This window comes from Schistocerca serialis, chromosome 4 (genome assembly GCF_023864345.2).
Source record: "Schistocerca serialis cubense isolate TAMUIC-IGC-003099 chromosome 4, iqSchSeri2.2, whole genome shotgun sequence".
Taxonomy (NCBI): domain Eukaryota; kingdom Metazoa; phylum Arthropoda; class Insecta; order Orthoptera; family Acrididae; genus Schistocerca; species Schistocerca serialis.
The window spans coordinates 414,962,227-414,972,226 of NC_064641.1; the positions used below are offsets into that span (position 1 = coordinate 414,962,227).

Here is a 10,000-nt window from a genome sequence, read left to right on the forward strand (position 1 = left end):
TGCCTTAACCTAACCTACGTTGTGCCTTAACCTAACCTACGTTGTGCCTTAACCTAACCTACGTTGTGCCTTAACCTAACCTACGTTGTGCCTTAACCTAACCTACGTTGTGCCTTAACCTAACCTACGTTGTGCCTTAACCTAACCTACGTTGTGCCTTAACCTAACCTACGTTGTGCCTTAACCTAACCTACGTTGTGCCTTAACCTAACCTAATTTGTGCCTTAACCTAACCTAATTTGTGCCTTAACCTAACCTAATTTGTGCCTTAACCTAACCTAATTTGTGCCTTAACCTAACCTAATTTGTGCCTTAACCTAACCTAATTTGTGCCTTAACCTAACCTACGTTGTGCCTTAACCTAACCTACGTTGTGCCTTAACCTAACCTACGTTGTGCCTTAACCTAACCTACGTTGTGCCTTAACCTAACCTACGTTGTGCCTTAACCTAACCTACGTTGTGCCTTAACCTAACCTACGTTGTGCCTTAACCTAACCTACGTTGTGCCTTAACCTAACCTACGTTGTGCCTTAACCTAACCTACGTTGTGCCTTAACCTAACCTACGTTGTGCCTTAACCTAACCTAATTTGTGCCTTAACCTAACCTAATTTGTGCCTTAACCTAACCTAATTTGTGCCTTAACCTAACCTAATTTGTGCCTTAACCTAACCTAATTTGTGCCTTAACCTAACCTAATTTGTGCCTTAACCTAACCTAATTTGTGCCTTAACCTAACCTAATTTGTGCCTTAACCTAACCTAATTTGTGCCTTAACCTAACCTAATTTGTGCCTTAACCTAACCTAATTTGTGCCTTAACCTAACCTACGTTGTGCCTTAACCTAACCTACGTTGTGCCTTAACCTAACCTACGTTGTGCCTTAACCTAACCTACGTTGTGCCTTAACCTAACCTACGTTGTGCCTTAACCTAACCTACATTGTGCCTTAACCTAACCTAGTTTGTGCCTTAACCTAACCTAGTTTGTGCCTTAACCTAACCTAATTTGTGCCTTAACGTAACCCATGTTGTGCCGTAACGTAACCCATGTTGTGCCGTAACGTAACCCATGTTGTGCCGTAACGTAACCCATGTTGTGCCGTAACGTAACCCATGTTGTGCCGTAACGTAACCCATGTTGTGCCGTAACGTAACCCATGTTGTGCCGTAACGTAACCCATGTTGTGCCGTAACGTAACCCATGTTGTGCCGTAACGTAACCCATGTTGTGCCGTAACGTAACCCATGTTGTGCCGTAACGTAACCCATGTTGTGCCGTAACGTAACCTATAATATGCCTTAACCTAACCTATAATATGCCTTAACCTAACCTATAATATGCCTTAACCTAACCTATAATATGCCTTAACCTAACCTATAATATGCCTTAACCTAACCTATAATATGCCTTAACCTAACCTATAATATGCCTTAACCTAACCTATAATATGCCTTAACCTAACCTATAATATGCCTTAACCTAACCTATAATATGCCTTAACCTAACCTATAATATGCCTTAACCTAACCTAAAGTGCGCCGTAACCAAAACTATATTGCGCCTTAACCTGACGCACGTTGTCGCTGAACCTGCTCTGTAATTGTTATGCAACTCGTTAAATTAGTGTAGTGTTGCCTAACCGCAACCCTCGCAATATAGTTCGCTACTCGCACTGCCCGGTCCCCTGTGTATCGCGTCATGTTAAACACCTTGCAGGTGTTGCTGACTTTCCACATGCTCCTGCTATACACTGTAATGTGGATAGCAGCAGGACGTACATGCCCCCCCCCCTTCCCCCCTGCCTTCGCAAGCTGGTCGGTGAGAAGTTTGCATGTCCAACGCCCTTCGCATGCCGACGTACTCAGCCTACGTTGTGGTACGGCCTGTCACCTGTCCGCCGATGTACGCAAAACCCACAAACTGTACTGCACATTGGTCCGTATGTACTGAATGATACATCGTGGCACATGTGGCCGTATGACGACTGCGCCTAGCAACGGCGGACCATACAGTCCAAATATTGTGCACGCAGCTACGTGTCGTCTCCCTATAAGAGCTGGATTGCAGTGTGGTACGCCATACAGACGTGTGGGAGGAACGGACGCCCTGGATGGCGATCAGCATGAGCAGTCTGTTGATGTAGTGGAGCGTGTATTCGGACGTAGTCGTCTCTTCTCACACACCGTGATAGCATGTTGCACCGTGTTCCACATCTGCGACATGCTGCAGAGGCCGGCTGACAGTCGTTCGCGCAATGGACACCGCATACGTACGGGGTCGACCTTCCACGTGTTCTCTAGGCGTGCACATGTTGTTGCGTCTATGTGGGCAGACGTAGTGTGTTGTGACACCTGACACAGGCATGCAATACTCGTTGCAAATGGCGATGGACGTGTACGTTTGCTGGTGACGTTACGCAAATGAACAACTGGTAACCCGTTGTGGTGCGGTTGTTCTCGCTAGAGGTGAATCAGTGTTGGCGACGATCGGTCGAGCTATTAACCGGTTGTTTCAGGGATACCCACCATGCCCACGAACGTGAAAGGGGATCTGGGTGTGAGGCGATACGCGGCGGTGGCTGGGTGGGACCGTCCCCGGCCGGTGAGGGGGGGCCGCCCGGCGTGCTGGCAGCGCGGTGCGTGGGCGCACGCGCTACAGCCGGCTGGTGGGGGCGGCCAGTGGCAGGCGCGCCGGCCGACGGACGCGGCAGGCGGCGCAGCTGCGCGCCGGCGCCCCCTGCTCGCGGCGCCTTGCGGCCAAAGTAGGTCCTCGCGGGCCCGGTGCGAAGCGCGGTGGCCATCTGCAGTGTGCTGGTCCGATTGAGGACTTTGTGCGCTGAGGATGCGCCGCCGCCCGGCGCTCGGCGCCGCGACGCCGTCTGCTGCTCGGTCGCCCCAGCGGTTCTCGCAGGTGGTTTGTATCGCAGCTGTGCGGACGTGTTGGCGCGTGCGCTGTGCTGGGAGAGTTCGCTTCGGCACCCAAGTGGGGCTTTTGTCCTTCTGTGGCGCCGGCGTTGGAGCTGCCGGTCACCGTAGGTGGCGCGTGTTGTCTCCCGCCGGCAATGCCACGACAGCACGCTCCCGGGCCTCTGTCGGCAGCGGCAAGCTCAGTTGGGAGCACGGGTGGTCGCACCTAAAGCGTCTACTCGCCTAACTCCGGGCGATTGCGCCTCTCTCGAACCCGACCAAGTACTTAGGACGGCGCTGCGCGCCGCCGGGACCTGAGAGGGTTTCGAGGTGTGTTGTGCAGGGGAGCTCAGCCTCCTCCTGTTTGCAGAATAATTGAGCGGACGCTTGCGTGTTCGCGCGGGCCCCCGGGACACACTCCCGGGCGGCCGGCTGCTCAGCTCTAGTTGACGCAGCTCCCTGGTTGATACTGCCAGTAGTCATATGCTTGTCTCAAAGATTAAGCCATGCATGTCTCAGTACAAGCCGCATTAAGGTGAAACCGCGAATGGCTCATTAAATCAGTTATGGTTCCTTAGATCGTACCCACGTTACTTGGATAACTGTGGTAATTCTAGAGCTAAGACATGCAAACAGAGTCCCGACCAGAGATGGAAGGGACGCTTTTATTAGATCAAAACCAATCGGTCGGCTCGTCCGGTCCGTTTGCCTTGGTGACTCTGAATAACTTTGGGCTGATCGCACGGTCCTCGTACCGGCGACGCATCTTTCAAATGTCTGCCTTATCAACTGTCGATGGTAGGTTCTGCGCCTACCATGGTTGTAACGGGTAACGGGGAATCAGGGTTCGATTCCGGAGAGGGAGCCTGAGAAACGGCTACCACATCCAAGGAAGGCAGCAGGCGCGCAAATTACCCACTCCCGGCACGGGGAGGTAGTGACGAAAAATAACGATACGGGACTCATCCGAGGCCCCGTAATCGGAATGAGTACACTTTAAATCCTTTAACGAGTATCTATTGGAGGGCAAGTCTGGTGCCAGCAGCCGCGGTAATTCCAGCTCCAATAGCGTATATTAAAGTTGTTGCGGTTAAAAAGCTCGTAGTTGGATTTGTGTCCCACGCTGTTGGTTCACCGCCCGTCGGTGTTTAACTGGCATGTATCGTGGGACGTCCTGCCGGTGGGGCGAGCCGAAGGCGTGCGACCGCCTCGTGCGTGCTCGTGCGTCCCGAGGCGGACCCCGTTGAAATCCTACCAGGGTGCTCTTTATTGAGTGTCTCGGTGGGCCGGCACGTTTACTTTGAACAAATTAGAGTGCTTAAAGCAGGCAAGCCCGCCTGAATACTGTGTGCATGGAATAATGGAATAGGACCTCGGTTCTATTTTGTTGGTTTTCGGAACCCGAGGTAATGATTAATAGGGACAGGCGGGGGCATTCGTATTGCGACGTTAGAGGTGAAATTCTTGGATCGTCGCAAGACGAACAGAAGCGAAAGCATTTGCCAAGTATGTTTTCATTAATCAAGAACGAAAGTTAGAGGTTCGAAGGCGATCAGATACCGCCCTAGTTCTAACCATAAACGATGCCAGCCAGCGATCCGCCGCAGTTCCTCCGATGACTCGGCGGGCAGCCTCCGGGAAACCAAAGCTTTTGGGTTCCGGGGGAAGTATGGTTGCAAAGCTGAAACTTAAAGGAATTGACGGAAGGGCACCACCAGGAGTGGAGCCTGCGGCTTAATTTGACTCAACACGGGAAACCTCACCAGGCCCGGACACCGGAAGGATTGACAGATTGATAGCTCTTTCTTGATTCGGTGGGTGGTGGTGCATGGCCGTTCTTAGTTGGTGGAGCGATTTGTCTGGTTAATTCCGATAACGAACGAGACTCTAGCCTGCTAACTAGTCGCGTGACATCCTTCGTGCTGTCAGCGATTACTTTTCTTCTTAGAGGGACAGGCGGCTTCTAGCCGCACGAGATTGAGCAATAACAGGTCTGTGATGCCCTTAGATGTTCTGGGCCGCACGCGCGCTACACTGAAGGAATCAGCGTGTCTTCCTAGGCCGAAAGGTCGGGGTAACCCGCTGAACCTCCTTCGTGCTAGGGATTGGGGCTTGCAATTGTTCCCCATGAACGAGGAATTCCCAGTAAGCGCGAGTCATAAGCTCGCGTTGATTACGTCCCTGCCCTTTGTACACACCGCCCGTCGCTACTACCGATTGAATGATTTAGTGAGGTCTTCGGACTGGTACGCGGCATTGACTCTGTCGTTGCCGATGCTACCGGAAAGATGACCAAACTTGATCATTTAGAGGAAGTAAAAGTCGTAACAAGGTTTCCGTAGGTGAACCTGCGGAAGGATCATTACCGACTAGACTGCATGTCTTTCGATGTGCGTGTCGTGTCGCGCAACACGCTACCTGTACGGCTCGCAGTAGCCGTGCGCCGCGTGCGGAACCACGCGTTCGTCTCAAAACTAACGGCAATGTTGTGTGGTACGAGCGCTGAAGCGCTGGAGCGGCTGGCCTGCGGCACCTGGCGCCTGGCGCCGGTTTTGAATGACTTTCGCCCGAGTGCCTGTCCGCTCCGGTGTGGAGCCGTACGACGCCCATCGGCCGTGAGGCCGTTGGACACTGAACGCTGGAACAGGGGCCGCCACACGCCTCAGTCCCGCCTATGCAACTGTCTTGAAAGAGATAGTGGAAACTATGAAAAGATCACCCAGGACGGTGGATCACTCGGCTCGTGGGTCGATGAAGAACGCAGCAAATTGCGCGTCGACATGTGAACTGCAGGACACATGAACATCGACGTTTCGAACGCACATTGCGGTCCATGGATTCCGTTCCCGGGCCACGTCTGGCTGAGGGTCGGCTACGTATACTGAAGCGCGCGGCGTTTGCCCCGCTTCGCAGACCTGGGAGTGTCGTGGCCGCCTGTGGGGCCGGCCGCGTCTCCTTAAACGTGCGATGCGCGCCCGTCGCCTGGCGGTTCGCATACCGGTACTTACTCGGTAGCGTGCACAGCCGGCTGGCGGTGTGGCGTGCGACACCTCGTACAACGACCTCAGAGCAGGCGAGACTACCCGCTGAATTTAAGCATATTACTAAGCGGAGGAAAAGAAACTAACAAGGATTCCCCCAGTAGCGGCGAGCGAACAGGGAAGAGTCCAGCACCGAACCCCGCAGGCTGCCGCCTGTCGTGGCATGTGGTGTTTGGGAGGGTCCACTACCCCGACGCCTCGCGCCGAGCCCAAGTCCAACTTGAATGAGGCCACGGCCCGTAGAGGGTGCCAGGCCCGTAGCGGCCGGTGCGAGCGTCGGCGGGACCTCTCCTTCGAGTCGGGTTGCTTGAGAGTGCAGCTCCAAGTGGGTGGTAAACTCCATCTGAGACTAAATATGACCACGAGACCGATAGCGAACAAGTACCGTGAGGGAAAGTTGAAAAGAACTTTGAAGAGAGAGTTCAAAAGTACGTGAAACCGTTCTGGGGTAAACGTGAGAAGTCCGAAAGGTCGAACGGGTGAGATTCACGCCCATCCGGCCACTGGCCTCCGCCCTCGGCAGATGGGGCCGGCCGCCCGCGCGGAGCAATCCGCGGCGGGGTCGTGTCCGGTTGCCTTTCCACTCGCCGCGGGGCGGGGCCGTTCCGGTGTGCGGTGGGCCGCACTTCTCCCCTAGTAGGACGTCGCGACCCGCTGGGTGCCGGCCTACGGCCCGGGTGCGCAGCCTGTCCTTCCGCGGGCCTCGGTTCGCGTCTGTTGGGCAGAGCCCCGGTGTCCTGGCTGGCTGCCCGGCGGTATATCTGGAGGAGTCGATTCGCCCCTTTGGGCGCTCGGGCTCCCGGCAAGCGCGCGCGGTTCTTCCCGGATGACGGACCTACCTGGCCCGGCCCCGGACCCGCGCCGCTGTTGGCTCGGGATGCTCTCGGGCGGAATAATCGCTCCCGTCAGCGGCGCTTCAGCTTTGGACAATTTCACGACCCGTCTTGAAACACGGACCAAGGAGTCTAACATGTGCGCGAGTCATTGGGCTGTACGAAACCTAAAGGCGTAATGAAAGTGAAGGTCTCGCCTTGCGCGGGCCGAGGGAGGATGGGGCTTCCCCGCCCTTCACGGGGCGGCGGCCTCCGCACTCCCGGGGCGTCTCGTCCTCATTGCGAGGTGAGGCGCACCTAGAGCGTACACGTTGGGACCCGAAAGATGGTGAACTATGCCTGGCCAGGACGAAGTCAGGGGAAACCCTGATGGAGGTCCGTAGCGATTCTGACGTGCAAATCGATCGTCGGAGCTGGGTATAGGGGCGAAAGACTAATCGAACCATCTAGTAGCTGGTTCCCTCCGAAGTTTCCCTCAGGATAGCTGGTGCTCGTACGAGTCTCATCCGGTAAAGCGAATGATTAGAGGCCTTGGGGCCGAAACGACCTCAACCTATTCTCAAACTTTAAATGGGTGAGATCTCCGGCTTGCTTGATATGCTGAAGCCGCGAGCAAACGACTCGGATCGGAGTGCCAAGTGGGCCACTTTTGGTAAGCAGAACTGGCGCTGTGGGATGAACCAAACGCCGAGTTAAGGCGCCCGAATCGACGCTCATGGGAAACCATGAAAGGCGTTGGTTGCTTAAGACAGCAGGACGGTGGCCATGGAAGTCGGAATCCGCTAAGGAGTGTGTAACAACTCACCTGCCGAAGCAACTAGCCCTGAAAATGGATGGCGCTGAAGCGTCGTGCCTATACTCGGCCGTCAGTCTGGCAGTCATGGCCGGTCCTTGCGGCCGGCCGCGAAGCCCTGACGAGTAGGAGGGTCGCGGCGGTGGGCGCAGAAGGGTCTGGGCGTGAGCCTGCCTGGAGCCGCCGTCGGTGCAGATCTTGGTGGTAGTAGCAAATACTCCAGCGAGGCCCTGGAGGGCTGACGCGGAGAAGGGTTTCGTGTGAACAGCCGTTGCACACGAGCCAGTCGATCCTAAGCCCTAGGAGAAATCCGATGTTGATGGGGGCCGTCATAGCATGATGCACTTTGTGCTGGCCCCCGTTGGGCGAAAGGGAATCCGGTTCCTATTCCGGAACCCGGCAGCGGAACCGATACAAGTCGGGCCCCTCTTTTAGAGATGCTCGTCGGGGTAACCCAAAAGGACCCGGAGACGCCGTCGGGAGATCGGGGAAGAGTTTTCTTTTCTGCATGAGCGTTCGAGTTCCCTGGAATCCTCTAGCAGGGAGATAGGGTTTGGAACGCGAAGAGCACCGCAGTTGCGGCGGTGTCCCGATCTTCCCCTCGGACCTTGAAAATCCGGGAGAGGGCCACGTGGAGGTGTCGCGCCGGTTCGTACCCATATCCGCAGCAGGTCTCCAAGGTGAAGAGCCTCTAGTCGATAGAATAATGTAGGTAAGGGAAGTCGGCAAATTGGATCCGTAACTTCGGGATAAGGATTGGCTCTGAGGATCGGGGCGTGTCGGGCTTGGTCGGGAAGTGGGTCAGCGCTAACGTGCCGGGCCTGGGCGAGGTGAGTGCCGTAGGGGTGCCGGTAAGTGCGGGCGTTTAGCGCGGGCGTGGTCTGCTCTCGCCGTTGGTCGGCCTCGTGCTGGCCGGCGGTGCAGGATGCGCGCGCCTGCGCGGCGTTCGCGCCCCGGTGCTTCAACCTGCGTGCAGGATCCGAGCTCGGTCCCGTGCCTTGGCCTCCCACGGATCTTCCTTGCTGCGAGGCCGCGTCCGCCTTAGCGTGCTCCTCCGGGGGCGCGCGGGTGCGCGGATTCTCTTCGGCCGCCATTCAACGATCAACTCAGAACTGGCACGGACTGGGGGAATCCGACTGTCTAATTAAAACAAAGCATTGCGATGGCCCTAGCGGGTGTTGACGCAATGTGATTTCTGCCCAGTGCTCTGAATGTCAACGTGAAGAAATTCAAGCAAGCGCGGGTAAACGGCGGGAGTAACTATGACTCTCTTAAGGTGGCCAAGTGGCGGCGGTGTGGCTGCATCCGGACTTGGCTTTTCGAAGTGCGGTCTTGATGTAGTCGTGCTGCTGCTGCGAGGTGCCTTCCTTGGGTTATAGTTACAGGGAGAGTGATGCGCAATACATGGGCCTAGCCCTCTTAGCCTCTCCTCTCCTGCGGTCTTCTCCCCTTCTCGTGGGCCCGCTGATTTTCGCAGAGTGGAAGACCGCACCAGGGGCTTGGGGGGGTTACCAGCCCCCCCTCGCATTATCCCTTTATAGTTGGGGGCAGCCTACAAGAAACAAGAGATGGTGGCCCTTCCGCTGAAGGTGCCACCCCAGCTACCCCAGCACCTATCCGGCCAACCGGCCGTAACGAAAATGCGATAGTTTGTGTAGCTCCCTTTGCTTGCAGTGAGTGCCACCGCACTTTTACCACGAAGAACGGTCTCGGGGTCCATCGCCGCCGCCAACACCTTGCGGCCGCCAACGCTGAGATCGTGACAGAGAGGCATCGCGCGAGGTGGACGGAGGAAGAAGTCCTGTCGCTCGCCAAGGCAGAGGCCGAACTGTTCCTTGAGAGGGACGCCCGGTTCTTCTTCGTTAATCAAGAGCTTATTAGGATGTTCCCCGACCGAACGCTTGAGGCAATCAAGTGCCGACGGCGGCAAGCTGCCCACAAGCAGCTTGTCCGCCAATTCATGGAGGCGCTTGAGATCGGTCGGGGGGAAGAGCCGGCGTCCCGCCGGGGAGCAGCGAGCTCGCTGCCTGACGCGGGCGAGGCCGCTGCGCCGCCCGTCGACGCAGCCGAGGACTTCGCGGCCGACACCACCGGGCCGCCGCCGGAGGGGCCGACTGACGCCGCCATCTGGGAGCATCTGGCGGGGCTACCTGCTTCCGCCCAGCGTTTCTCTGCTCTGGATCGAGTCATTGGTCTGGGGCGGGGCACGCCGCCCGATGTCATCCTGGGCATGCTCCCGGATGCCCTTGCGTCGGTCGGGTCCAGGGGGGAGAGGTCGATCACCAGGGCACAGCGGCCGCGCCAATCATCCAAGCGGCCGCCTGCCGCCCCGCCGCTGCAGAAGCGCAAGCGGCGCCGCTGGGAGTTCGCGCGGACACAGGACGCCTTCCGCAGGTCGCGTGCACGTTGCGTGCGCGGCTTGC

At 56.6% G+C, this 10,000-nt stretch overlaps 2 non-coding genes and 1 pseudogene across 2 annotated transcripts; all 3 read left to right on the plus strand.

Annotated features, from left to right (window-relative positions):
- The first annotated feature begins 3,366 nt into the window (after window positions 1-3,366).
- Window positions 3,367-5,275, plus strand: LOC126476915 (small subunit ribosomal RNA). The gene has a single exon (XR_007587347.1). It is a non-coding gene; the product is annotated as a small subunit ribosomal RNA (ribosomal RNA).
- A 351-nt stretch (window positions 5,276-5,626) lies between these two features.
- On the plus strand, window positions 5,627-5,781 carry LOC126476360 (5.8S ribosomal RNA). The gene has a single exon (XR_007586904.1). It is a non-coding gene; the product is annotated as a 5.8S ribosomal RNA (ribosomal RNA).
- A 188-nt stretch (window positions 5,782-5,969) lies between these two features.
- The window catches only part of LOC126475606 (large subunit ribosomal RNA), a 7,952-nt pseudogene continuing 3,921 nt past the window's right edge, over window positions 5,970-10,000 (plus strand).